Genomic DNA, 27,255 nt, shown 5'->3' on the forward strand with positions numbered 1-27,255 from the left:
TTGAAACTACAGGATTCTGGAAAAAGGCTTTTGGAGTTTGGATAAGAATTCAAATATAGTACAGTGGTACCTCGACATACGAAAGTCCCAACTTATGAAAAATTCAAGTTACGAAAGCAAATACAAAGATTGTTTTGGCTCTACATATGAAAATAGTTCAGGTTAAGAAAGGTTGTTCCTGTAGAGTCCCGAGATTTGCCTGGATCACCGATAACAATTTTAAAACTCGTGCACTGCCAACTGAGTAGACTCACCACCATCCTCCCGCTCTCCCATTGGTTCCTGATGCTAGTCACCGCCATAAGATCCTGCTCTCCTATTGGTCAGCATCATGCCTCTATGTAAAGGTGTTCCTTGACCATTTTTTGCGGCAGTGTTATCGTAAACACTGGAATTCGTTCCTTCACATACAGTGGTACCTCGAGATACGAAATTAATCTGTTCCGAGGCGGCCTTCGTATTATGAGTTTTTCGTATCTTGGAACACATTTTACATGTAAAATGGCTAATCCGTTCCAAGCCCTCCAAAAACAACCCAGTAAATTATATTTCCAGGCCTAAAACACATGTTCTAGGGTTACAACGCCAATCCGACGGAAGAAATATGACTCCAAAAAGGCAAAATACTGTACATACTTGAGTAATATTCACCTGCAAGTAATGTTCAACCCCATTTTTACTGCATATATTAGGACTTTAGCATATGTCCCTTAGCAATAATCCTAGCCTATGTTAGCGGTTGCTACTGTAGCCTAGTCTATGATTCTGACATCTAAACCTAAGAGCTAAAAGCTTAGAATATGCCAATAAAATGTATAAATAATCAGTATGTACTCATTTCAAATAATTATTAATTAATCATTAACTATAATACACAAACAAACAAAAAACAAACCTTCCAATCGATTGTTTACATTCAGCTCTTACCCGTCTTACGAGTATCGAACGAGCGCCAAGCAATCATTTTTCCTAGCACACAGTAAGCCATAAATTGTCATTAGTATCTCTCTTCAACTAATGAAACTACCAAACAGTATAATAACCATTCATTTCTATTCTTTATTCTATCTTTACCTAATGGAGATACTGAGTTACTGACAGCTATAATGAAACATACGTATACGTAACGTAATAATAAAACAGAAGAAGAATTCTAAAAAATACGTTTGTTCCGATACGTAATACAAACCCTCGGTCCTTTAACAATAGGAAGGTAACTAGCGGCAGCTGGGACGGTCGTAAGCTTCGAACAAGGGGAGAACGGTAGTTAACTGCTTGTCCGATCGTGCGCGCGGGCGAGAGGTGAAGAATCACTTTTGCTTTCGGCCGCGGGTGTGAAGGACGTTTCGTCATCGCTCTCTGCCCGCTTCATCGTCGTATGCTTTGTTTATATTGTGTTTTCTACTAATGGTTTGGTTTGACTTGAAAATGAAACTGTAAGTACACTGTTTTCATTTTCATTACTTAATTATGAATCAACATGGAGCTATCGCCGTAGAGACAGCGATTTCCGCTCTTTTCATGAATTGAACCCTTGAATTATGTCTCGGTGCCGAGGGCGGGCGCACTCGCGCCGAGTCATGTATTTTGGGCGAAAGTGTGTAATTGAAAGATGTAAGTACTCTTTTTGTACATGAACTTCCCTGACAGATATATACTTAGCTATAGTCTCCGACGTTCCCGACAGAATTTCAAATCTCGCGGCACACGCGACAGGTAGGTCAGGTGGTCTACCTTACCCGCCGCTGGGTGGCGGATGTACGAACCACTCCCGTAAGCTTGTCAGATTTTTCTCTGTCGCGGGAACGATAACAACTGTTGTCGGTTCCTCTCGATAGTTTTTCGATTCTCGCTTGCCTGGAGTTAATTTGGACTTCTTTTGGTGACGTATTCGCTTTGTTTGGCTTGGCATACGCTGATTGTGGACCGGTTTGATTTTGAGTTTGATTTTCTTTAACGATGTCTGATCTAGAATCGGTAGTTAAAACTTCGGTTTTGTTTAGGGTTTGCGTGAATGAAGGATGTAAGGTGAGGTTGCCGAAAGCTTCGGTAGACCCCCACACGGTTTGCATGAAATGCAGGGGGAATGAATGTGCTTTTGCTAACCCAATTGTAATGAATGTAAGGGATTGAATGAAGAAGAATATAAGGCTCTCTCTTCTTATGTTAGGAAGTTGGAACGTGATAGAGTGCGTAAGGCTTCCTCTAGAAGTTCTAGCAGATCTAGAATGAGTGAGTTGGATGTGGATCCTAATAGTACTAACGTAGAATTAGAACCTTCTTTCCCCAAGTGCAGCCCCGGCTCCCCGCACCGAAGCCGAAGATTCGCCTTCGGAGGCGGCAGCTCTGCTGAAAGCCAAGAATCGTTCTATGGATCAGAAGATTCGTCAGTTGGAAGGTAAGGAGAGTGTTAGTGATCAGTGCAGTGTCCCCAGTGTTGTGCCTCTAGGCCTAGACCTCTTCCAGACTCCCAGTTCCAGTGGAGTAGGAAAGTCGAAAGCCGCAGGAGGGCTAGGGAGAGCCCCCACCGGTCAGGCGTCCCCTCGGCAGATCCTGAAGTACGCTCCCAGGCTGCCTCGGATCGCTACAAGAAGGAGCTCCTACGCCAATGCTTCTCCTCTTCGTCGTCTCCTCTCCGAAGAGAGGTTGGAACTCCCCGGATGCGTCGCGCCCGTTGAAGAGGGCTTGGAAGGCTCCCTGCAGTCCTTTGGCTTCTAGTCCGGAGGTTTTCCCGGAAGAATCGTCGGTGGAGGCGAAGAAACCCAAGAAATCCTGTGATCGTTCTTCTTCTCGCGCTCCGCGCTCGGCGCCTGCTTCCGAGGAAGAACAAGAAGATTCTCCTACGAGAGTACTCGCGGGACTTCAAGCTCAGATCACGGCGCTAGCAGACTCTCTAGCAGTTAGATCACGTAGGAAGAAGGACGTTTCTCTTCCGATCAAGAGATCTAGGCGCCGCTCTTCAGAGGATCGTTCTCCTTCATATGGGAGGTTTCCGTATGAGGTGGGGGCTCGCGTGAGCGCCCTCGCTCGAGTGAGCGCCCTCGCTCGCGTGAGCGCCCTCGCTCGCCTGGCTCTCTTTCGATTTCAAGACGCCAAACATCGGTAGGACGCTCTATGGAGAAAGAAGTTTTTTCTCCAGATTGGATTCCCGCTTCCGGTAAGCGCACTGCACCTGCTCCATCACGCGATTTCTTCAACTCCCTCGCGTGAAACTTCTCCTCAGCAGCCTCAAGATTCTAGAAGGCGCCCTTATACAAGTAGGCGTTCTTCTTCCAGATGTCACTCTCCTCGAGTGTCGGATCGTGACTTCTCTCCTGACAGGCATCTAGAGTCTGGTAGGAGTCGTGTGCATGATAAGACGGCCTACTATTAGCCGCTCCCCGCAAGGTAGGCGCCAAGAGCCTACTGCACATAGATCTCCTAGTAGGCGCTCGTCTCTTTTAAGGCGTCATACTCCTGATTATTCTCCTAGGGGCAGACAACAAGAGTCTTTCAAGCGCCCTTCTCCGTGTAGGCGCTCTCCCGCTTCTAGGCGCACTTCTCCTGACCGTTTGTCTCTTGGTAGGCACCAGGAATCCGGAAGCGCCCTTCTCCAAGTAGGCGCTCGTTAGTTTTGAAGCGCCCTTCTTTCCTGAATGTTACCCTCTTGTTAGACGTCAAGAGTCTCGCAAGCAGCCTTCTCCTAGTAGGCGCATTTCGCCTTCCAGTCGGACTTCCGTTGATCGTACGCAACTGGACAGGTATCGAGAGCCGCGCAAGCGCTCTGCTCTCGATAGGCGCTCTTCTCCTGGCAGCCGCTCGCCTCAGGATAGGCGCATAGAGTAAGCGCCCTGTGGATGTTTCCGAGGATTCTCGGAGTAGGAGCCCTACCTCTCCTTCGGCTGAGATTCCGTATACCTCGAAGAGGGAGTCTCATCGTAGACTTCCCAGATCTTCTCATCGTTCTCCAGTGGATGTGAACTCTTCTAAGAGAGGGCGTTCTCCAACCTCTCGCTCAACTCCTGCTAGGATCCCTTCGTCACATAAGGATCTTCCGCGCTCGCCTCGAGAAGACGTCCTAGAAGGTTCGGATGAGGAACCGAACACTTCTGCTGCTGTTTCTCTTACAAGAAGCTTACAGAGCTACTTCTACAAGTTTTTGGGGATTCCCTTACGCCTACGGCTCCTCCTTCTCCTCACTCACTTTTTTCAACGGCGAAGACGCGAAGAGTTCTTCTTGTGTGAGGATGAAGCCAAACTTTCTTTCTATGAAGAAGGCACTGAGGAGTTTGGTTCCTGGGATGGCTTCCAAAGAAGAAGCGGGGAAAACGATGTTCGCTTTTCCTCCTTCGAAGTTATCAGGACCGCGCTGGTTTCTGGTACGAAACAGGGAGAGCCCTTAGGATTGGGTCCTACCGGTCTTCGTGGCTGATTCGGATTTTTCGGCACTGGTATATTCGACAAGGAGAACTGCCCTTAACGCTGCTAAGACGACTTGGGCAATGAATGAATTGGATCATTTGCTCAAAGGTATGTTTAGAGTGCTAGAAGTATTTAACTTCCTTGATTGGTCGTTGGGAGTCCTAGCCAAGAAAATTGAAGTGCCAGAGTCAATTTCGCCAGAAGATCTTATGTGTGTTTTTTTGTCTTGTATGGACAAGTCGGTAAGAGACGGAGCGAGTGAAATCGCCTCCCTTTATGGGGCCGGGATCGTGAAGAAGAGGTCGGTTTATTGTTCCTTCTTAACGAAGTCGGTCTCCCATGCTCAGAGGTCTTCTTTGCTGTTTGCTCCTCTGTCTACTCAGTTGTTCCCGAAACCATCGAGTGCAGGACATTTCGAGGTCACTTTCGGCCAAAGCCACCCAGGACCTTTTGGCACAGTCGGCAAGAAAACCCTCGCCCTTCCTTCCCTACCAAGGCTAAGAAGGAAAACGGGCAAGTTGTTCGAAAAACCCTTCGAGGGGCATCTTCATCAAGAACCTCTACGTTTTAGAGGTCGTAGACCTTCAAGAAGGGGTAAGACTTTCGGACCAGTCTGTTAAAGCCCCCAAATAACTTGCAAGTCCTTCAATCAACGGTGGGCGCCAGACTCTTAGAGTTTGCAGAAGTCTGGGCCCAAAAAGGGGCGGATCCTTGGACCCTTTCTATTTTGAGGAGAGGTTACCTCATCCCTTTCGTCGAAAGACCTCCCTTGACGGCCATCCCAAGGGAACTGACGGCCAGGTACAGAGACCCATCATGAATCAAGCTCTCCATCTAGCAGTAGATCAGATGCTGGAGAAGGGGGCTATCGAACTAGTGACAGACCATCATTCATCGGGCTTCTACAACCGCCTTTTCCTAGTTCCGAAGTCCTCAGGGGGATAGAGGACGGTGTTGGATGTAAGCGCCCTGAACTTCTTCGTAGAAAAGAAGAAGTTCACGATGGAAACGCCTTCATCAGTGCTGGCAGCACTTCGTCCAGGGGACTGGATGGTTTCCTTGGATTTACAGGACGCTTACTTCCACGTACCGATCCATCCTTCCTCGAGGAAGTTTCTCAGATTCATGATGGGGGGGAAAATTTTTCAGTTCAGGGCTCTGTGTTTCGGCCTCTCGACAGGCCCCTCAAGTGTTCACGGGGATTTTGAGGAATGTGGCTCAATGGCTTCATTTGAAAGGGGTGAGGATATCCATGTACCTCGACGATTGGCTAATAAGGGCCAATTCAGAAGATCGTTGTTTGAAGGACTTACAAGTAACTTTAGAATTGACGAAGGCTTTGGGACTTCTCGTCAATTTCAAGAAGTCATCACTAATTCCCGAGCAAGAGTGTGTGTATCTCGGGATACAGATGAACTCTCTGAGTTTTCGGGCTTTTCCCTCGCAGGAAAGGATAGCCCGAGGATTCGAGAGAGTAACACCTTCTTAGGGAAAGAAGTATGCACAGTGAGGGAGTGGATGAGTCTGCTGGGGACGCTCTCCTCTCTGGAACAATTCGTATCCCTAGGAAGGTTGCACCTGAGACCACTCCAATTCTTTCTTCATCGGAATTGGAGTCGTCGTTCTCAGGATTTGACGTTCTCCCTGTCGTTATCCCAGGACATCAAGAAACATCTCTTATGGTGGACAGATCCCAACCTCTTTTGCCTAAGGGACGTCTCTTCAATCACAGACCCCCAACCTGGTGTTGTTCTCCGACGCGTCGGACATGGGGTGGGGTGCAACTCTGGGAACCAGCGAAGTGTCAGGTACCTGGGTGGGGGTACCAGGTAGCCTGGCACATCAACAGAAAGGAGTTGATGGCTGTGTGGTTGGCTCTGAAGGCTTTCGAGCCCAAAGTCAGAAGATCGGTAGTGCAGGTCAACGCGGACAACACTACAGCTCTGGCATACATCAGGAAACAGGGGGGGACGCATTCCTTCTCCCTGTACGAGACAGCAAGAGACCTTCTTCTGTGGGCAGAAGAAAGAGGAATCAAGCTTCTCACCAGGTTCGTGCAGGGAGAAAGGAATGTAAGAGCAGATCTCCTCAGCAGGAAAGATCAGGTCCTTCCCACAGAGTGGACCCTTCACTGGATGTATGCCAGAGCCTGTGGAAGTTATGGGGCAGGCCACACATAGACCTCTTTGCCACGTCAAGACAAGAGGCTGGATCCTACTGCTCCGATATCAGATCCAGAGGCAGTAGCAATAGATGCTCTTCTTCTAGACTGGAACGGACTCGACGTCTTACGCGTTTTTGCCCCCTTCAAGATCCTGGGGCTAACCATCAAGAAGTTCGTAGAGTCCGATTCAACGAGAATGACCTTAATCGCTCCCTTTTGGCCGGCCCAAGAATGGTTCACAGAGGTACTGGAATGGTTGGTGGACATTCCAAGATCGCTCCCGCTAAGGAGCGATCTACTCAGACAACCCCACTTCGACAGGTACCACAAAAATCTCCTCGCTCTCAGTCTGACTGGTTTCAGACTGTCCAAAGTTTGGTCAGAGCGAAAGGCTTTTCAGCAACAGCTGCTAAAGCAATCGCAAAGAGCGAGGAGACCTTCCACCTTGCGTGTATACCAGTCAAAGTGGATGTCTTCAGACGTTTGGTGCAAGAGGAAGAACATTTCCTCTTCCAGTACCTCTGTGACCCAAATTGCGGATTTCCTTATTTTCCTCAAAGAAGAATGTCATCTGGTTGTGTCAACTATTAAGGGATACCGCAGTATGTTGGCGGCGGTATTTCGGCATAGAGGCTTAAATATATCCGATGATAAGGACCTGCATGATCTTATTAGATCATTTGAAACCATTAAGCGTCCTCATGTATTACCGAACTGGAATCTAGACGTAGTTCTACAATTCCTTGGATCGTCTAGATTCGAACCTCCTGGCTTAGCCTCTTTCAAGGATTTGACGAAGAAGGCTATCTTCCTTTTGGCCCTAGCTACAGCTAAGAGAGTGAGTGAGCTCCAAGCTATTGAGGGCAATGTAGTTTGGGGGTTTAAGGAAGATTCTATGGTGTGTTTCATTTCTTCCAAGTTTCCTGCAAGAAATGAAAAACCCAATCACGTCCTTGGCCCAGGAGCTTTGAAGTTCGTAGTTTATCTTTTCTAGTAGGGGAAGAGCCTGAAAGAACTCTTTGCCCTATGAGATTATGAAGTATTTCCTTAAGAGGAAGAACAACTTAAGGCTAATCAAGATGTGCTTTGGTGCTCCGTAAAGGACCCCACTCGGCCCATGTCGAAGAATGCTCTTTCCTTTTTTCTGAGAAGCCTTATTACAGAGGCACATGTTGCCTGTAAGGAAGATCATTTTAGACTACTGAAAGTGAAAGCTCACGAGGTGAGAGCCATCGCAACTTCGCTTGCATTCAGAAAAAATGTCTGTGCGGAACTTGATGGAGGCGACTTTTTGGAGATGCCAATCGGTTTTCGCAAACCACTACCTACGTGATGTAAAAATCACATATGATAAATGCTTCGCCTTGGGTCCTTTCGTATCGGCGGATTCGGTGCTGGGGCAGGGAGCTGAAACTTATCCTGTGTAAATTTTTTTATATTTGTTACCCTATATTTTATATTGTTGTTTTTGGTTGTCTGAAAGAGGTTGCAGGAGGCACCTCTTTTTGTCGTAATATTAACCCTTTGTATTTTGGTTAGGTGGTCTGGTGGGTTTTGGCTCCTTGCAGAGGTAGTGGTAAGGATCTGTTAGGTAAGCGGACAAGGTCCCTCTAACCAGCAATCCTGACTTGGATTCTACCACAATAGGGGATCACATATCCCAGTGGTAGATCCGAGAGTCTTTCAGCATCAGGTCACGTCCTAGCTGTAGCTCTCCAGGCAATGCAGACTCAGAGATAGTATCTATGAAGTCTTCATCCTGAAAAGGTGAGAACCAAGGTTTTTATATCCTACAACATTAGTTGTTTCCCGTCTTACCTGTATTATTGAGCTGTCTCTTACCCTCCACCAAGGGTGCCAATCAGCTAAGTATATATCTGTCAGGGAAGTTCATGTACAAAAATGATATTGTTAAACTACATAAAGTTTTGTACATACTTACCTGGCAGATATATACGTACGATAATGGCCCACCCAGCCTCCCCTCAGGAGACAGGTGGAAGAGAAAATCTGACAAGCTTACGGGAGTGGTTCGTACATCCGCCACCCAGCGGCGGGTAAGGTAGACCACCTGACCTACCTGTCGCGTGTGCCGCGAGATTTGAAATTCTGTCGGGAACGTCGGAGACTATAGCTAAGTATATATCTGCCAGGTAAGTATGTACAAAACTTTATTGTAGTTTAACAATATCATTTTTCATTATATTTTTGCCCTGTGCGTTCGTTGCCGAGAGCTTGATTGCGCTCGGCAAGAGCCTCTTATTTTGTATGAATAGAATGCAATGAAAGTGGATTCGCAATGCAGTTTTCTTTTCATTTTCATTTATTAATTGCATCAAATTTAATTTTGGATCAATTTCCGCTCTTACCCGGGAATTAATCCTTACGATTTATTGCTGTGAAAGTGAACAAAATAGCAAGTGCAGTATTGTTTCATTTTCTATATAATTTTATGATAGCATCATATATTATGGATCAAGTTTTCCGCTCTTACCGGGAATTGATTTTTCCCTCTTTAAGTTCTATGAAGTGAATCGCAAAGTGCAGTATTCTGTTTTCATTTCATATTACTTTTCACTGCTGTGCGGGGTAGGGGAAGCGAAGGTCCTGCCAGGAAGTCGTCGGAAAGCTCTCCCGACTCCCTTGGTATCCGATTCTTCGTCTTCTTTCCTGCCCCCGCTCAGCTTCCTCGTATTTTGTTTTTGGGGTCTTCCTTCCGTTCGGGGTGGGGCATGTCTCCCCCCCCGTGCGTGAGGGAACCCCTCTTACTAATCTGTCTGTGCTACCGCAGGTGCTACAGCCGTGGGAGACGACCTTGGACAGGTATGGACCACTGCGGCTGCAGGGCGTGCCTAGCATCCACGATCTGCTGCAGAGTCTAGCGCGGTCTGGGGCGGTGACCTTGGAGTGGTCTCCACTACAACCGTTCACGGCCGATTGTGCTGCTTCCCCCCGCTGGTTCTACACTCCCCATGCTGTGTCGGTGACGCCGTCTGCCGCTTCTAGGGCCGGTCGCCGCCGTACCGAGGAGGGGTATGCCCCGCCGCCGCCTGTGTTTTCTTCGTGTTGCCTGCCCCAGACTTCCGCTGTTCCAGCAGCTCGCCCCTGGACCGGCCGCCAGTACCACGCTGGCTGCCGATGATTCTACGAGGCGATGGCTGGGCCTTGCCGTACCTGTCGCTGATGTGGTTCCCGCTACTGGCTTGGCTGTCCCTTCTGTGTTTACCGCTGCCGCTGTTCCTGCCGCTCCTGAGCTGGTTGCTGTTCCTGTCGCTCCTGGTTCCTGCGCCTGTCCATGCTGGTCCTGCCCATGGTGTGTCTTCCCCAGTCCCAGGTCCTTCCGGACAGGTGCAGTCGGGCCGTGTTGCTTCGGCAATAGGCCCGACTCCGGCCTGGATGGAGGACCTGACGACTGCCTGCGTGAGCGACGAAGAAGAGGAAGGTGTCATCTTCGTCTTCGTCTGTTGCTGCCTCTTCCCCTTCGACTTCTAAGGCCCATAAGCCGAAGAAGAAGAAGGCTGCCTCCCCCCCCTAAGAAGTCTCCTTCGGGAACTTCTAAGGGCCCGTCCCACCTCGGTGGGACGGGGGGTCCTTCTGCTGGTCCTCCTGCTCCTTCGGGAGCGGGGCCCGTCTCCCCTTCCGTAAGGAAGAGATAGACGGGGACCAGAGGAGTATCGGTTAGCTCTGGTACTTCCTGCTGGTGCTAGCGGCAATGCCGCTACGCCAGGTTCCGGCTCGGTCTCTCGTTCGCGGGAGATCCCGAGTGTACGCTCTCCCTCGGGAGACCGTGCAGCCAAAGTTTCGGCGCCAGAGTTCGCTCGGCGCCAAGACCACGGCACGGAGCAGAAGGCTGGCGAGAACCGCTCAGGTGACTCTCGCCAGGCCAGCGGCCGCTCTCGCAGCGACCAGCTGGTAACCGGGGTTTGTTATTCCCCCTAAGAAGACTCCTTCGGGAACTTCGAAGGGCTCGTCACATTCCGGTGTGACGGGGGGGTTCTTCTGCTGGTCCTCCTGTTCCTTCGGGAACGGGGCCCGTCTCCCCTTCTGAGAAGAAGAAGAAGACGGGGACCAAGGGTGTGCTGGCTACCGCTGGTACACCCTCGCCTGGTCTTGGCAGCTCTGCTGCTAAGCCAGGTACCGGCTCTGTTTCTCGTCCGCGAGAAGTTCCGAGTGTACGATCTCCTTCGGGTGACCGTGCAGCCAAAGTTAAGACTCCTGAGTTCGCTCAGCGTCATGACCGAGGCACGGAGCAGAAGACTGTCGAGAGCCGCTCAGGTGACTCTCGCCAGGCCAGCGGCCGCTCTCGCAGCGACCAGCCGGTACCTCGGGTGGACGTGACGGTCTCTGACCGGCCACGGGTTGAGGCTGGGAAGAGGTCCCCCAGGTCCCCTCGACCGACGGTACCAGCCTCTGCTGGTACCAGCGGTTTTGACGTGCCGCGAGGACGCTCACCGGTCTCACGGCGAAATGCGAGCTCTGCAGGTCACCTGACCGCCGCTCCCACAGGGACCGGGCGGATACGGTGACCAGCAGCAGCTCGTCTGACGCACGGGACCGGGGTCGACGTGCTCAGTCGAGCCGCTCGCCACAGGTGAGCGGCACGACCAGGCCTGCAGATCGATCCCCACCGCGGGTTGGTGATCGGCTGCAGCCACGTACGCTGGTCCTGCCAGCGAGCGGGGGGGAGCGTCAGGTCTGTCTCTCCACTACCTTTCAACTTCCTCGGGCTACACCGGGAAAGAGAGCGGGTAGCTAGGAGTGATCGTGAGAGGTGCGCCGCTCACTGATCCCATCACGACGCCGCACGTGCCACGTATGGTCTTAGGACCAACCAGGACGTAGCGCAAGTGATTGGAGGCGACCGTCATGGGGGAGAGGGGGGTAGCGTCAGTTCTGTCTCTCCTTCCTCCGATACCTTCAACTTCCTCGGCAATACGCCAGGAAGAGCGAGGTATATAGGAGTGATCGTGAGAGATGCGCCGCTCACGATCCCGTCACGACGCCGCACGTGCCAGGTTGGTCTTAGGACCAACCAGGACGTACGCGCAAGTGATTGGATGGCAACCGTCAGGGGATCTGTTGCTGGTCCTTCTTCTGAAGGAGGAGGGTCCTGGAGCTGCTCTTGTTGGAGGGACTGGACGGTCCTACTCCTCAAGACGCTGTAACTTCCGAGATTCAGAGTAACTTTACCCAGGTTATTGCACTGATTCGTCAGCACAAACGACCGGGGGGCAAGGATCCGCCGCTCCCCCCACCAAGCAGAGCCCGATGTCTCTGCTCGAGTCGTTTTGGGGCCCGAGAGGGAACCCAAACCGACGGTGGGTATGCCGCGATCGGAGCTTGCCGATTCTGTCTTGAACCAGAGTCTCTCGTCTCCGGACAAGAAGGCTCTCTCAGTTCTGGCCGGTCGATCAAGCTACTTCCACCCCCTCCTCTACTGCGACAGCGGCGTTTCTACGTGTCTTCGGACACCGTATTCAAATACTCCTTCGGTCCTCCTGAGAGGTTTCGACCTCGACGAGGACTGGAATGAGTCGGAGGACGGCTATCGGCTCTCTCCTGTCAGGTGTCGATCAGCCCCATCCAAACGACGTTCACAGTGGCGGCAGACCCTTACCTACAGTGAGAGTTCGTAACCCTCCTCGGGAAAACGTTTTCTCCTGACGATACGTTTTCCCAGACTCTGAGAGGCCATCGCCGCAAGGCGATGGCTGCTCCTACTCTTCTCCAACTGCTAGTTCCACTGGGAAGGCGAGCGAGTATCCAATTCCTCCCCCATTCCCTCCCTCTCTCCTTACGGCTACGAGGGAAAGGGGAAGGATCCTACAGAGATTTCTCTGTAGGATCCCACGTTGGGGACTGCGCTACCAGGGGGGACCTTCGGGTCCTACCTGACGTAAGCCCCGGTCGTTGAGGAGGGATCCTGCCCCATTCTCGATTTCTACGGGAATCGACGAGGACCACCAGCCGATATCGTTTGACGAATTCGGTGGGGGTTTCGCAGACTGCTTAGAATTCTACGGAATTTTCTAGCGCATTCAGTGTTAGAGTTTCTTACGATCTCCAAACACATAGGCGAGACCACGGTCCAAAGTGAGCGAGACGAGAATCCCCGATATGTTACACGATAATCGGGAACCTCGCCTATGCTCGAATTCCTGGAATTTCTAGCATTAGGAAGAATACTGCTGCTGAAATAGAAAGACTATCTACACAGTAGGGCGACCAACCCTGGAATATAGAAAGAAACGGAAACGGGAATATCCAGTTTGGTTTGGCTGGAACTATCGTCTTAGTATTCTGTTCACCATTGAAGCTTTCCTTCGAGGAAGACTTCTCCTTCACTCTCTTTAATAGAGAACGAAGGTGGTCGATCTCCAATCCTTATTTTGTTTTCTTAAAGGAAAGAATTAGGATGGAGATCGTTGTTTTCAGAATCCTACAAATATACTACGTATATTAACCTCGCGACATGATTCTGCTAAGCAGTTTGAATGGTCCGAGGGGTAGGCGCATATCCTGGTTATTCTACGGATTGCGACTTAGACGAAAAGTATTCTAATTGAACTGCAACCCGGGTTGCCTGCAACCTCCCTGGAGTTTCCAGTTTCAATTTTATATACTTATGGTGTTGTCACAACAACACCATTTAAGCTTTTATATTTACCGAAATTCGTTTCGCTTAAATATAATTGCTCGAGCATATCTTTTATCTCGGTGGTTCTAGCCGAACGCATTCCTTCGTGGAAAGGATTACTTGGCAACTCAGGATGACGAGTCAGCGACAGCTACTGCGTATTGAATTGCCCGAGGCATTTCAGTATCAGCTGCCGCTTTGAGATAGACGGTTTGTTTATGTCTTTCTCACCTGCTTTGATTGAATAACAACCGCCTATTCTCTGCCAACAATCACGGACTTAAGTCTCTGATTAACGGGGATTCTCGCATACATGAATGACCATCTACTGCTGTGAAACGCTAGTATTCATCGTCTTCGGTATTGCGAGAATTTTAAACAGATATCTATTCGACTCTCATCTTTCCTGTTTACCGCACGGTAACAGAATTCTGTAATAGTCCTCTTGCTGCATCGTATCCCGATAATGCGAATGATTTTTGCGGAATCTGAGTTTGTCCTCAAAATATCTTGTATTCGGAGGTGTACAATTGTTCATTGTTCACCCCGGATTAGCAGATGTATTAAAGACATCGCCTACTCCCACACCTGCCAGCTCTACTTCCAAACGTTCAGCCCATGAGAAGCAGTTCTTCAAGCGGCTCTCCCCTGTGTTTCATTACTGAAGAACGCCCCGCTTTCATTGCACAACGGACAGCAATGAAAATGGCGGTTAGCGTTTTCAGTCATTTGTAAGCACAGGTTTAGAATCTTGAGATTCCTTCTCTCGATTCAGCTGGAAGACGTAGGTTGCATTCATTGCCTACCTTCGTCTTCAACGTCACATAGTGTTGTTTTCTCCTTAAGCTGAGATTCAACGTCTATGAGATTTTCTTGCCATCAGGACCTCGGTCTTTTGAAGGCAATTGACTTTCGCCTTTTTGAGCTTATGCATTAGAGAATCATCGCCGCGCCGTCCGGCATCGGTGACTAACAAATATTTTATTTGTTGGTCTCTCAGCATAACTCTTTAAAGGGCGAAGGTCACGTGACTTACCCGGCATGCTTGGACAACTTGCCTCTACTGATTCCGAACCAGTCAGTCGGCAGCTGTCAGAGCGCCCGAGTCAGTTTACGAACTATGCTGTGGACTTAGTTCGGTTGTTCCAGAGCAATCATTACTTCGTCTTAATAGCTTGTCAGTATGAGTACTGTACATAACCAAAGTCGAGAAGAGGGATAGGTCATACGACTATTCCCTTCTTTTCGTCTTAGGTAACTGCAATGACTTCTCTTGAGAAGTCAGCACAAAGGGATGGGGATTTGTGACGCTCGATTTCGTACCGATCTTCGTAGCGAAGACTCAGAACCCTTCGGTAACTGACGATTGGTTCGAGTCCTTCACAATACCCTCCCTAATGGACTTCACCGAACCTCCGACCGTACGAAGGCTATGCTGCTTTGTCCTGTGAAGGTGCGACGGAGCTGTCTGAAGAAACTCGACACCAGGATGAGTGTGGACGCCTCTTCATCATTCTCTCGCGTTCCGCAAGAACTTCTCCGTGGCGCAGGTAATGAAGGCAGGCGCCTGGTCCACCGGACCGCATGCACCTCCTTCTACCTTCAGGATATTGCCCACAGTTCCTTGGATCTTTTTCCTTGGGAACCGTGGTGGTTGCTCAACACGTTTGTGTAGTTAACCCAGACCCTCGCAGGCTGAACAGCATCGAGTTCCTGGTGTGACCGTAAGAATGGATGAGGAATAAGGAGTGTGACTGGCTCCTCTTCCCATCTTTTTCTTCCCTCTACCTTTGGGTAGAGGGACACGGTCGTCACCCTGCTGGGTAAGGACGAGATGCAGGTGAGCTACTCAATAGAGCACCATCCTATCCCTTTCAGTAGGGATAGGAGTAAATATCCACCACTTCCTCCAACAAGGGGGAGGAAGTGGATGCCAAATTGAGACAAACCCATCATTTTATGATTGTCTCTTGCAAACAGGAACAAGTTCTTGCTTGCTGGTACGAAGAGATACGCTTGCCTCTCTCTTAGTACTTGGCCCAGAGGTCTGACCATTGATCCTGCGGTGCACCCGATCAATCGGACAGAGGTTTGGATCCCTCCCTTGCTCTTACGACCAGGGAGGCACTCCAGGGTTGGACGAACACCAGTCTGTTCACCAAAAAGACTCAGATTCCTCCACCAAGAAGTGAGTCTTCCTATTGTTAAAGGACCGAGGGTTTGTATTACGTATCGGAACAAATGACAATTTGTCGAAAATTGAAAACATGCTTTTTCCTAACTATACAAACCTGAGGTCCTTTACATATAGTCCCACCTCATGCCACCCCTCACTCTGCAACTTTTGCATGGGCCTAAAGCAAAAGTGATTCTTCACCTCTCGGGCGCGCGCGGGCGCGCGCACGATCGGACAAGCAGTTAACTACCTACCGTTCTCCCCTTGTTCGAAGCTTACGACCGTCCCAGCTGCCGCTAGTTACCTTCCTATTGTTAAAGGACCTCAGGTTTGTATAGTTAGGAAAAATGCAATTTTCGACAAATTGTCATATTTGTTGGCAGTCTGATTTATTTTATATTTTATGATATCTAATTCACAATTTTTTTATTAAATGTATTGCATGTACTCATTTCAAATAATTATTAAGTAACCATTAACTATAATAAACAAACAAAAAAAAAGCTTCCAAACGTCTGTTTACATCCGCACTTACAAGTATCGAACGATCCGGAAAGCAATCACTTTTACACAGTAAGCCATAAATTTTCATTATCTCTCTTCAACTACTGAAACTACCAAACAGTATAATAACCATTCATTTCTATTCTTTATTCTATCTTTACCTAATGTTTTTTTTTATTAAATGTATTGCATGAATAAGTTTTTCAATTTACAGCATCCTTTTACCAATAGAATACTTAAAGTACAAGGGGTAGATGCTGACCAATAGGAGAGCAGGACCTTATGGGGTGACTAGCATCAGGAACCAATGGGAGAGCGGGAGGATGGTGGCGAGTTTACTCAGTTGGCGGCGCGGGAGTTTTAAAATTGTTCTCGGTGGTCCGGGCGAATCTCGGGACTTTACAGCAACCACCTTTCGTATCTTGAAAACTTTTCGTATGTAGAGCAGTAAAATTTTTCGCATTGGCTTTCGTATCTCGAGTTTTTCGTAAGTAGAGCCTTTCGTATCTCGAGGTACTACTGTATATGTATTTCGTTTGTTAACGTAAATTCGTGTTAGTGATTTCACTTTTGTTGTACTGTAAGTTACTTTATTATGTTGTGTGTGAACTTAATTACTTACATTATTATCCATTGGTCCCAAGAATGTTGCTGAAGTTCACGGAAAGAAGAGGATGCTTTCTATGGAGAATGAAGATGGAGATACGTAATCAAGTGTTGATGTTTTCTGCCATTTGTTAATGTGTTTTGTAAAGTTTAGTGTTAATGTTTTCTGCCATTTTTTAATGTATTTCGTAAAGTTAAGTGTTCATGTTTTCTTCCATTTGTCCTCCTCCTCTGTCACCACTTTCAGAGATCACCTCACTCGAAAGGTAAGGTTAGGTTCCACATTTTACTACATATGTACGTACATGTATGTAAAGTATTTCTTGTACCATGTTCACTAATACACTTTATTTACAGGTACGTACTACAATAAATGTTATGTTAGGTATTGAATGGTCCAAATTGTTGTACAGTGGGGCCTCGTTATCCACGGGGGATAGGGCCCAGAACCCCCCCGTGATAAGTAAATACCCGTGTATCCTGATACCCCCCTCAAAATTGCTTAAAACTGCCTACTTTAATAGTTAACCCACCAAGACCAATATTTCAATGTTTATAACTGCCCACTTTAGTTCAAACACCAAATATGTTTTCAACTATCACCTAAAACTAAATTCAAGACAGTTTTAAAGTTATTGTACAAAATTAGCCTTAAAAAATAAATGTAGTATACCTATGTACTACTGTACATATGTAGCCTACTAGCCTAGGGATTACCGCTAGAAGCCTACATACGCATGGTGGGCCTCTTTTTTTTTTACAAGGAAAGAGAGGATGAGTGGTAAGAGAATCAAATATCATATGTAAATCATATGGGTACTCACCAACAATCTATGTTTGATAAAAGATGGCGACGATTTTGCAGTGCAATCCAGTAAATATATAACGATAATGCTACCAACAGTATGCAGCGAAACATCTCTTCCCTTCATCACAACACGTTAATACTAGTATATTCCACGTAAAAACCTTCATCTGACCTTTAGGGCGTCTTTCCCATAAGAGTAAAAGAATCAGGGCTTTTGGATGCCACATAATTAACTGTTATATGGGTACAATTTAAAGAACGCGCCGCACACCACATTTCATAACAACAACAAACAAACGTTTGTAGGCCAGTGTGCCAATCTGGGAATGGCAATTTCTTGCTAGATTTTGTTCCATTAAAAAGGCTAAAAAAATCACATACCGTATATACTCGAATAACGTGCAATCTCCCATTTGTTCCGATACGTAATACAAACCCTCGGTCCTTTAACAATAGGAAGTAGCTAGCGGCAGCTGGAACGGTCGTAAGCTTCGAACAAGGGGAGAACGGTAGTTAACTGCTTGTCCGATCGTCGCGCGCCGCGCGACTGGGAGGTAAACAAATCTCTTTTGCTTTCGGCCGTGTGTGGGAAGGACGTGTTCGCCATCGCTCTGCCCGCTTTGTCGTTTGCTTTGAGTTTGAGTATTTGCCTCTCTTTCTGTATAAATCAGGAGTGACTGTAAGTACTTTTACAATTCTATTGATCTTGCAATGAGTGAATTGGAAGAAATGGAGATATCACCGCGCCCTCCAGTCGCCCCGTAGAGTGTGTCCCGGGCTGGAGGGGCGTAGTGTGAGGTTTCAGGTCATTCGTTGACGTGGACCCCCACGAGGTTTGTACTCGTTGCCGGGGGCGAGAGTGCTCCCGCAACGAACCTTGTGTCACATGTATGAATTGGTCCGAGGCGCAGTGGGTGCTGTACGAGGGCAGGAAGAGACTTAGGCGCCAAGAAGTCATCGGAAAGTCCAGTGACTCCTTTGGTGACGGACACTTCGTCCTCTTTTCCTGCCCCCGGCCAGCCCCCACGTTTCGCGCCTTCCCCTGCGGGGGGTTGGGGGGGGTAGCGGAGTCCTTTTCCTCTCTCGATCCGTCGAGTGTGGATGAGGGCGCCCGCTACCCGGACCACGTACAGCTGTACTCGGGGTCTTCCGTCCGCTCTGGGGGGGGTGTTTCTTTCCCCAGGCGCGAGGAAGACCCCTCCAACTAACCCGACTATTGCTTCCGCAGGTGTGCCATCAGCGAAGGACGACTTGGGACAGGTGTGGGGAGTCGCTGGGACTGCAGGGAGTGCCCAGCATCCAGGGGTTGCTTCAGCGGTTGGCGGGGTCGGCGGTGGTCACTCATGGTGCGGTGACCACCACTACTACCACAATAACGACACCAGCGTATGAGATGCCCACCACATCTGGTATATACGCCCCACATAATGTCGGTGACACCCACGGTGGCTATACAAAAACCCATTGCTGCCGTGCCAAAGAGGACGGTGTGCCACCACCACCTGGATTTTTTTTCCTTTGCCGACCCCGGACTTCCGCTGCCCAAAGAGTACCCCCCTGGACCTGCCGCCAGTGCCACGGATGACGGTGACTGCGACAAGGACGCCTGGCTCTCCCGTGGTACCTGCCGTGCCCCTGCCGTACCTGTTTGCCGTTCCAGCTACTCTTTCCCTTTCAGATCGGCCTGCACATTCCCTTTCAGATGTTCCTGCCGTTCCTGCTGTTCCCGGACCTGTTCCTGTTGTTCCTGCTGCTGGTGTTGCGGTCACAGTCTCAGGTCTTTCCGGACAGGTGCAGTCGGGCCCTGTTGCTTCGGCAACTGCCCCGGCTCCCTCCTGGATGGAAGACCTGACGTCTGTTCTGCGGAGCCTGGCGAAGAAGAAGAGGAAGAGGAAGAAGGTGTCGTCGTCGTCTTCATCGCTTCTTCGTCGTCTGCTGCTCTCCTTCCCCTTCGACTTCTAAGGCTAAACAGCCGAAGAAGAAGAAGGCTGCCTCCTCCCCCCCTAAGAAGACTCCTTCGGGATCTTCTAAGGGCCCGGCTCGCTCAGGCGAGCTGGGGAGCTCTTCTGCTGGTCCTCCTGTTCCTTCGGGAACGGGGCCCGTCGCTTCTTCTGCAAAGAAGAAGTCGACGGGGACCAGAGGTGCACCAGCCTCGGCTGGTGCGTCCTCACCTGGTGCTAGCGGTTCTGCCGCTAAACCAGGTTTCCGTCTCGGCCGCTTCTCGTTCGCGAGAAGCACCGAGTGGACGCTCTTCCAAAGAGGACCGTCCAGCCAAGTTTTGACGCCCGAGCTCGTCTCGCCGTCAAGACAGCGGCGCGGAGCAGAAGACTGGCGAGAGTCGTGCACACACGACTCTCGCCAGGCCAGTGGACGCTCTCGCAGCGATCAACTGGCTGCTCGGGCTGACGTGACGGTCGCTGACCGGCCACGGGTTGAGGCGAGGAAGGAGTCCCCACGGCCGCCGGTACCAGCGGTTTGACGCGCCGAGAGGACGCTGGCCGGTCTCGACGCGACAGAGAGCCTAGCAGGTCACCCGTCCGCCGCTCCCGATGGGACCGGGCGGAGACGGTGACCAGCGGCAGCTCGCCTGACGCTAGAGATCGGTTCTCGACGTTCTCAGACCGAGCCAATCGCCCCAGGCGGCGAGCGGCAAGGCTAGGCCTGCTGCTCGACCGTCACCGCGGGTTGACGATCAGCAGCAGCCTCCACGCACCGCTGGTCCTGCCAGCGAGCGAAGGGGGGCAGCGTCAGGTCTGCCTCTCCCGTACCTTCAACCTCCTCGGGTGGCTATACGGGAGGAGCGAGGTACCGAGGAGCGATCACGAGAGGTGCGCCGCTCGTGACCCAGCTATGACGCCGTACGGCTCAGGCACGGTCTTAGGACCGACCAGAACGTACGCGCAAGTAGTTGGAGGCGACCGTCAGGGGTCTGTCGCTGTTCCCCTCCTTCTGAAGGAGGAGTATCGAGGGATATGCTCTTGCTGGAGGGACTGGACGGTCCTACTCCACAAGACGCTGTAACGCCTGAGATACAGAGGAACTTCGCAGAGGTCATTAAGCTGATGCGTCTGCATAATGACCTTGCGGAAGGATCGTCGCTACCACCACCGCAGAGCCCACGTCCCGGCTCGAATCATTTTGGGGTCCCAAGAGGGAGCCCAAAATGATGATGGGGTTGTCCACGATCGAGCTTGCGGACGTCGGTCCTGGATCAGGTGGAGAATCTCGTCTCAGGACGGGGAGGACTCGCTAAAATCCGGACGGTCCTAAGCTGCTTCCTCCTCCTCTACAGCGGCAGAGGCGATTTTTACGTGCCATCGGAAGACCCGATACTGCCGAACAGGTTCACCCGGAGTTAGCGAGGCTGACTCCAGGTGTGTCCCTGCAGCAGCTCCTGTCGGAGAACCTATGGTTCTCGCAGCAGGAGGCACTTGCCCTGGAATCTACCGCTATGGCAGCATTCCAGGCAGTTTCCTGGTTGGATTTGTGGTCCCTCACAATATCCAAAGTAGCGGCCGGCTCGGGAGTTCTGCTCTCGAAGACGACGCTTCTTTCAGGAGACTGTGCCAGTCTGGAGGAAGAGCAATCTCTTACCTCGCCCATCAGACTGCTAACCTGTGGGCCAACTTGGTTCTTCGACGTAGGGACGCAGTCCTTACCGAGTGACCAAGGGGGCCGGGCGTGAGGCGGCACTCGGGCTACGAAATGGACCTCTTAGGAGTTCCCCAGCTCTCTTTCCTGGAGAGATGGTGGACGCTGCGGTGGTGGAACGGCGGCGCACTGACGAGAGTGACCGCTTAGTCCACCAGGCAGTCTCGAAGGTTTCTGGGCAACCTCGAGTAACTGCGGCCAAACCAAAGAGCTTGGCTAGCGCTTCCACGGCGGCGAAGGACGGTTTGCACCGTCCAAACCCCGTGTGAAGACTCCAGTTGTTTCAACTTCTGCTAGAGGAGGCCGCAACCAGCCCTCCTCCCAGCCCTCCTTTCCGAGGAGGTGCTGGAAAGAAGTCGAAACGAGGAGGGAAACGCTAGGGACGGCGTTCCCCCTCACCTGCTGCCGGAAGTGGGGGGGTGCCTAGCGAGCCATTGGGCGACTTGGCAGCGCTACGGCGCCGAGAACTGGATAGTAGACGTCCTTCGGGAGGGATATCTACTACCCTTCGAGTCTCGGCCCCCCCCTCATCTCCAAACCGGTCCATCTACAGACCTATGTCCGGGGATCAGCAAAGGGACAACGCTCTTCGACAGGAGATCAAGACCATGCTGGCGAAACGAGCTGTAGAGATCGTGGAGGACCAGTCACCGGGCTTTTACAGCCGCCTCTTCCTAGTGGAGAAGGCATCGGGGGGCTGGCGTCCGGTGATAGACCTCTCTCTCTCCCTGAACCGCTTCGTTCGCACGACGCGGTTCACGATGGAGTCGGCACGCTCAGTGCTCGACTCGATCCAGGGGGAACGATTTCATGCTTTCAGTGGACCTGAAGGACGCGTATTTTCAAATACCCATCCATCAGTCCTCCAGAAAGTACCTCCGCTTCATCTTCGACGGGACGGTGTACCAATTCAGGGCACTTTGTTTCGGTCTCTCAACCGCCCCACAGGTGTTTCACGCGAGTGTTCACTCTGGTGTCGGCTTGGGCCCATTCGAACGGGATACGTTCTCTGAGGTATCTCGACGATTGGCTAGTCCTGGCGAGCTCCCGCTCGCAGTTTGCTACAGGACAGAGATCGACTCCTCAAGTTTTGTCAGCGATCTGGGGATCGTGATAAACTACGAGAAGTCCGACCTCGAACCCAAGCAGAAGATGAAGTACCTGGGTATGCTGATAGACACGGTAGCAGGGCAAGTCTTTCCCGCAGACTTGCGTATCAGCAAATTCAGGGAGGCAGCCGGCCGGTTCCTGTCTCGGCAGGAACAGGCAGCACAGCAATGGCAAGTCGTGATCGGCCATCTGTCGTCACTCGAGAAGTTAGTCCCTCACGGGCGTCTTCACCTGCGGTCTCTCCAGTGGAGACTAAGGGAGAGTTGGTCTCAGGCCAAGGATCCTCCTTACTTTCCGTGGCTATCACGGACAAGGTGAGGCAGGACCTAGCCTGGTGGCTCGACACAAGAACCTCTTAAGAGGAGTGCCCATACGCACTCCCCCCCCGGAGATGCTTCTGTTCTCAGACGCATCGACCGAGGGATGGGGCGCACACCTGGAGGAGTTGCTGACTGCAGGTGTGTGGGACCATCACGAGAAGCACCTTCACATCAATGTCCTGGAACTCAAGGCGGCGTTCAACGCTCCTCCAAGAGTTTCAGGACCCGCTTGGTGGGACACTCAGTGTTGTTGATGTTGCGACAACACCACAGTAGTGGCATATGTCAACAAGCAGGGGGGGCTAGTGTCTCTTCGCTCCATCAGTTGACGGTGCAGGTGCACGAGTGGGCCACGGCTCACTCGATAGAGCTGCAGCACGCTACATTCCAGGCAAGAGGAATGTAGTAGCAGACAAGCTCAGCCGTCGGATCAGGTGATAGGGACCGAATGTCTCTACACCAAGACGTGGCGGAAAGGTTCTTCAACCTGTGGGGCGACCGGTCGTAGACCTGTTGCCACACCCGGCACAACAGAAAACTTCAGGTTTTTCTTTTCAGCTGTGGCCGGACCCATGGGCAGCTGCAGAGGGACGCTCTCCAACACCCCTGGGACAACCTCTTCGCGTACGCCTTTCCTCCCTTCTGTCTGATTCGGAAAGTGATCAGTCGAGCGCTGGTCACTCCCAATCTCAGAATGATCCTGGTGGCTCCCAAACGGCCACAAGCCGTTTGGTATCCGGACCTGCTGGCTCTTCTTGCGGGCGAACACGAGAGAGCTACCCACTTGCACAACCTTCTAGCCCAGCCACACGTAGAACGGTACCACAAGCAGTCCAGGTCCCTTCAACTTCACGGCTGGCTGTTATCCACCATCTCTTGCGAACGAGAGGCTTTTTCTCGTAGCGCAGCAACAGAGATGGCTGGACACGTCCGACAGTCCTCTGCAGCTGTGTACCAGGGGAAGTGGGCCGTCTTCTGTGGTTGGTGTCGTAGACAGGGTCTGTCTCTCTCAGAGCCACTCTTCAGCAGGTAGCGGATTTCCTCGTGTTTCTTCGCCGAGAGAAGCTCCTCTCAGTACCCACAGTTAAGGATATAGAGCCGCCTGGCTCTGTCCTAAAAACTGAGGGGACTGGACATCTCGAATTCGTTCGAGATATCCTTGCTAATAGGGAGCTTTCGAAAGGTCTTGCCCCCCCACCCCAGGGTAACTCAGGCCCCCTGCGTGGGATGTGACTCTCGTATTCTTAGGAGTTTGACTCGAAAGACCCTTCGAGCCACTCCGAGAGTCGTCAGACAGGGATCTGACCCTCAAGACCCTCTTCTTGCTGGCTCTGGCATCGGCGAAGAGAGTAGGGGAACTAACAAATGGCCTTTCTTATGATGTTACATACCAGAGGCTGGGGATCTGTGACGCTCGATTTCGTCCCGAACTTCGTAGCTAAGACTCAGAATCCGTCGATCCCTGACGACAGGTTCGAGTCTTTTACGATCCCCTCCCTCCTGGACTTCACCGATAACGATGCGGATGAGATGCTGCTTTGTCCTGTGAGGGCGCTACGGCGCTATCTGAAGAGAACTCGACATCTCAGGCCTGAGTGTCGACGCCTCTTCGTTAGCACTGGGGTTACCAAGAAAGAAGTCTCCAAGAACACGTTTCTTTCTTTCTGGCTGGCGTGAGGTGATCAGGAGAGCGTACGAAGCTGATGGTAGCGACGACATCCGTACGCTCCGTCCGAGAGCCCACGAACGTCAGAGGTATCGGACCCTCCTTAGCGTTCCGTAAGAACTTCTCCGTGGCGCAGGTCCTGAAGGCAGGTGTCTGGGCCAACCAGACCACCTTCACGTCCTTCTACCTTCCGGGATATTGCCCACAAGTCCTTGGATACTTTTTCCTTGGGACCTGCCTGGTGGCTGCTCAACACGTTGTGTAAGCTTACCCAGCACCCGAGCAGGGCAGAACAGCATCGATTCCTGGTATGACTGGGAGAATGAATGCGTGAATGAGAGAGTGACTGGCTTCTCTTCACCATCTTTTTCTACCTCTACCTGTGGGCAGAGGGATACGGGTCGTTACCTTGCTGGAAGGGAGTCAGATGCAGGTAAGCTATTCAACAGAGCTCATCCTACCTCTTTAACTAGAGATAGGAGTAAATATCCACCACTTTCTCCAACAAGGGGGAGAAAGTGGATGCCGACATGAGACAAACCCATTACTTTACATTGCTCATGTAAAGGAAAAAGTTCTTACAATGCTGGTACAAAGAGATACGCTTGCCTCTCTCTTAGTACTCGGCCCAGAGGTCTGACCATTGATCCTGGCGGTGCACACCCCGATCAATCGGACAGAGGCTTGGATCCCTCCCTCGCTCTTACGACCAGGGAGGCATTCCAGGGATGGACGAACACCAGTCTGTTCATCAAAAAGACTCAGATTCCTCCACCAAGAAGTGAGTCTTCCTATTGTTAAAGGACCGAGGGTTTGTATTGTATTCGTATCGGAAACAAATGACAATTTGTCGAAAATTTGCATTTTTCCTAACTATACAAACCTGAGGTCCTTTAATATAGTCCCTCCTCATGCCACCCCTCACTCTGCGTATTTTGCATGGGCCAAAAGCAAAAGTGATTTGTTTACCTCCCAGTCGCGCGGCGCCGCGACGATCGGACAAGCAGTTAACTACCGTTTCTCCCCTTGTTCGAAGCTTACGACCGTTCCAGCTGCCGCTAGCTACTTCCTATTGTTAAAGGACCTCAGGTTTGTATAGTTAGGAAAAATGCAATTTTCGACAAATTGTCATATCGTGCGACCCCCTAATTTTCACCAATAAACAGTGGTTTTGTGTTTTGTCATGTATCTCATGTATCATGCAAGTTCATAAGGTTGGTGGTTTAGCCTGCTAATGGCCGAGTCATTCAGATGTGTGCTGATGCTAGTCAATTTACGGTAATTTTCTTATTAATCTCGAGAATTGAATAGAAAAATCTTTTCAAGATTAAAAAAAAAATCCCAAGATAATAAAATAATTGTAAAAATAACACCCTCCTTGGAGTCTTAATCATTCTCTCTCTCTCTCTCTCTCCCTCTCTCTCTCTCTCGTCTCTCTCTCCTCTCTCTCTCTCTCTCTCTCTCTCAGGAATAAATACGTACGTACTGTAATTTGCAGTAAATGTGTAGACATTGTGTGCGTGTTTAAAAAAAATGTGCAGTACACACACATTCCGATGTTTCGGTTTTTGGAATTTTTCAGATTTCGGAAATGTGAGGTCAGATGCTTAATCAAACAAACACCACTACTGCAGCAAAAAACATTTTTTCCCTTTATGTTTTTCATTATTGTTATTTATTAATACAGTTTATTTAAAAAATAAATATTAATTATATATACTGTTAATGAATGTGAGATAAATTAAAGATCACCTATAAAAATAAAATAAAAGTGGGACAATTAATACCATATGTTCACTAATAGGTATTATTTTCAAAACAAACATTCCGTAGAACCACAAAAAAAATATATGACATAACAATCAAAATATTAATAATGTTTTGCAGTTCAACTTGTGAATTTTAACAATAAGTATGACTATATAATATATTTACCATATCGATCTTGAAGTTGAAGAGTCGTAAAATTCTGAGGATGGTCCGGGAAAGGATTTGTACTTTGTGATTACGTATCGCTACAACACCTGTGGTTTTTAATTTTTCATACCACTATATTGATGACGCATCGCTACGACACACTGGTGTTTTTCATACCACTATACGTTAAAGTTTAAAAAGAAAACATGACCTAGAATCGACTTTGCGACTTCGTTCACTTTGTTTATATTTTTAACGATACAATAACTATCATTTGTACTACTAAAACACCATCTTCACATAAGTAATTTTTCGTAGTATTTATGCATTATATTATTAAAGTGTTTGAATGATGCTAAAGTATTTCAATATCTGAGGAAACAGTAGTAAATTTTCCCACAATGAGTTTGGGTACATATGTATATCTAAGATGACTTAAATTATAAAAGCCTTTTATGTATAAGCTAGCTTTTGTAACAACACATATCTTACGAAAAATTACTTATGTGAAGATGGTTTTAGTAGTACAAATGATAGTTATTGTATCGTTAAAAATATCAAAGTGAAAACGAAGTCGCAAAGTCGATTCTATGTCATGTTTTTCTTAAACGCGTTGACTTAAAGGAGAACGTTATTTTGGTTGTTTCATCACTGGCACAAACCCATAACAATGCAGTGTATGTATGATAATTCTAAACTATTATTCACTACCAAAATAACGATGATATTTTGTATTGAAAATTAATGTTACGTATATTCCAAACATTATTACTACGTAGCATGAATGTACTATAAAAATTTCGAAAAGATAATCTTGCTGTGAACGCTACCATAATTTGATTTCATATACGTACGTACATTTTGTCAGCTGGCTGGCCTCGCATAGATAAAATTGATTTCACTGATATGGAATTACTCCACGAATAGCCTTTTTATTATGAAGATATGACGCATATATAAGGTAAAAATGCTTTTATGTATTTCGTTTACGCTTCGTCGCCACAACCTAAACAAACAGCAATACTTACGATAATCTATGACAAATAGCGTTTGTATGACTTCATTGTTCAGAGAAGTTATATACGAATACTGCCAAAATAATAATGAAGTTCGAATTAATTTTAGCCTTAATGTTATTACTACTGTAATTACACTACCACTACTATTAAAATTTCTAAAAGTTTCTCAAAAGCAAAAAATGTCGCTTTGAACGCAACCGTATACATAAACCATTTTCGTACGTAAAGGTATTTTGCTTACATTTTGTGGCTGGCCACTCCGACGATAAGTTGAGT

General features: G+C 49.3%; 1 protein-coding gene across 1 annotated transcript in view; it reads left to right on the plus strand.

Annotated features, from left to right (window-relative positions):
* LOC135203553 (anaphase-promoting complex subunit 2-like) overlaps positions 1-27,255 on the plus strand; it is a 69,085-nt gene that overhangs the window by 27,878 nt on the left and 13,952 nt on the right. The gene's annotated exons all lie outside the window — the stretch shown is intronic.

This window comes from Macrobrachium nipponense, chromosome 36 (assembly GCF_015104395.2).
Source record: "Macrobrachium nipponense isolate FS-2020 chromosome 36, ASM1510439v2, whole genome shotgun sequence".
NCBI lineage: Eukaryota > Metazoa > Arthropoda > Malacostraca > Decapoda > Palaemonidae > Macrobrachium > Macrobrachium nipponense.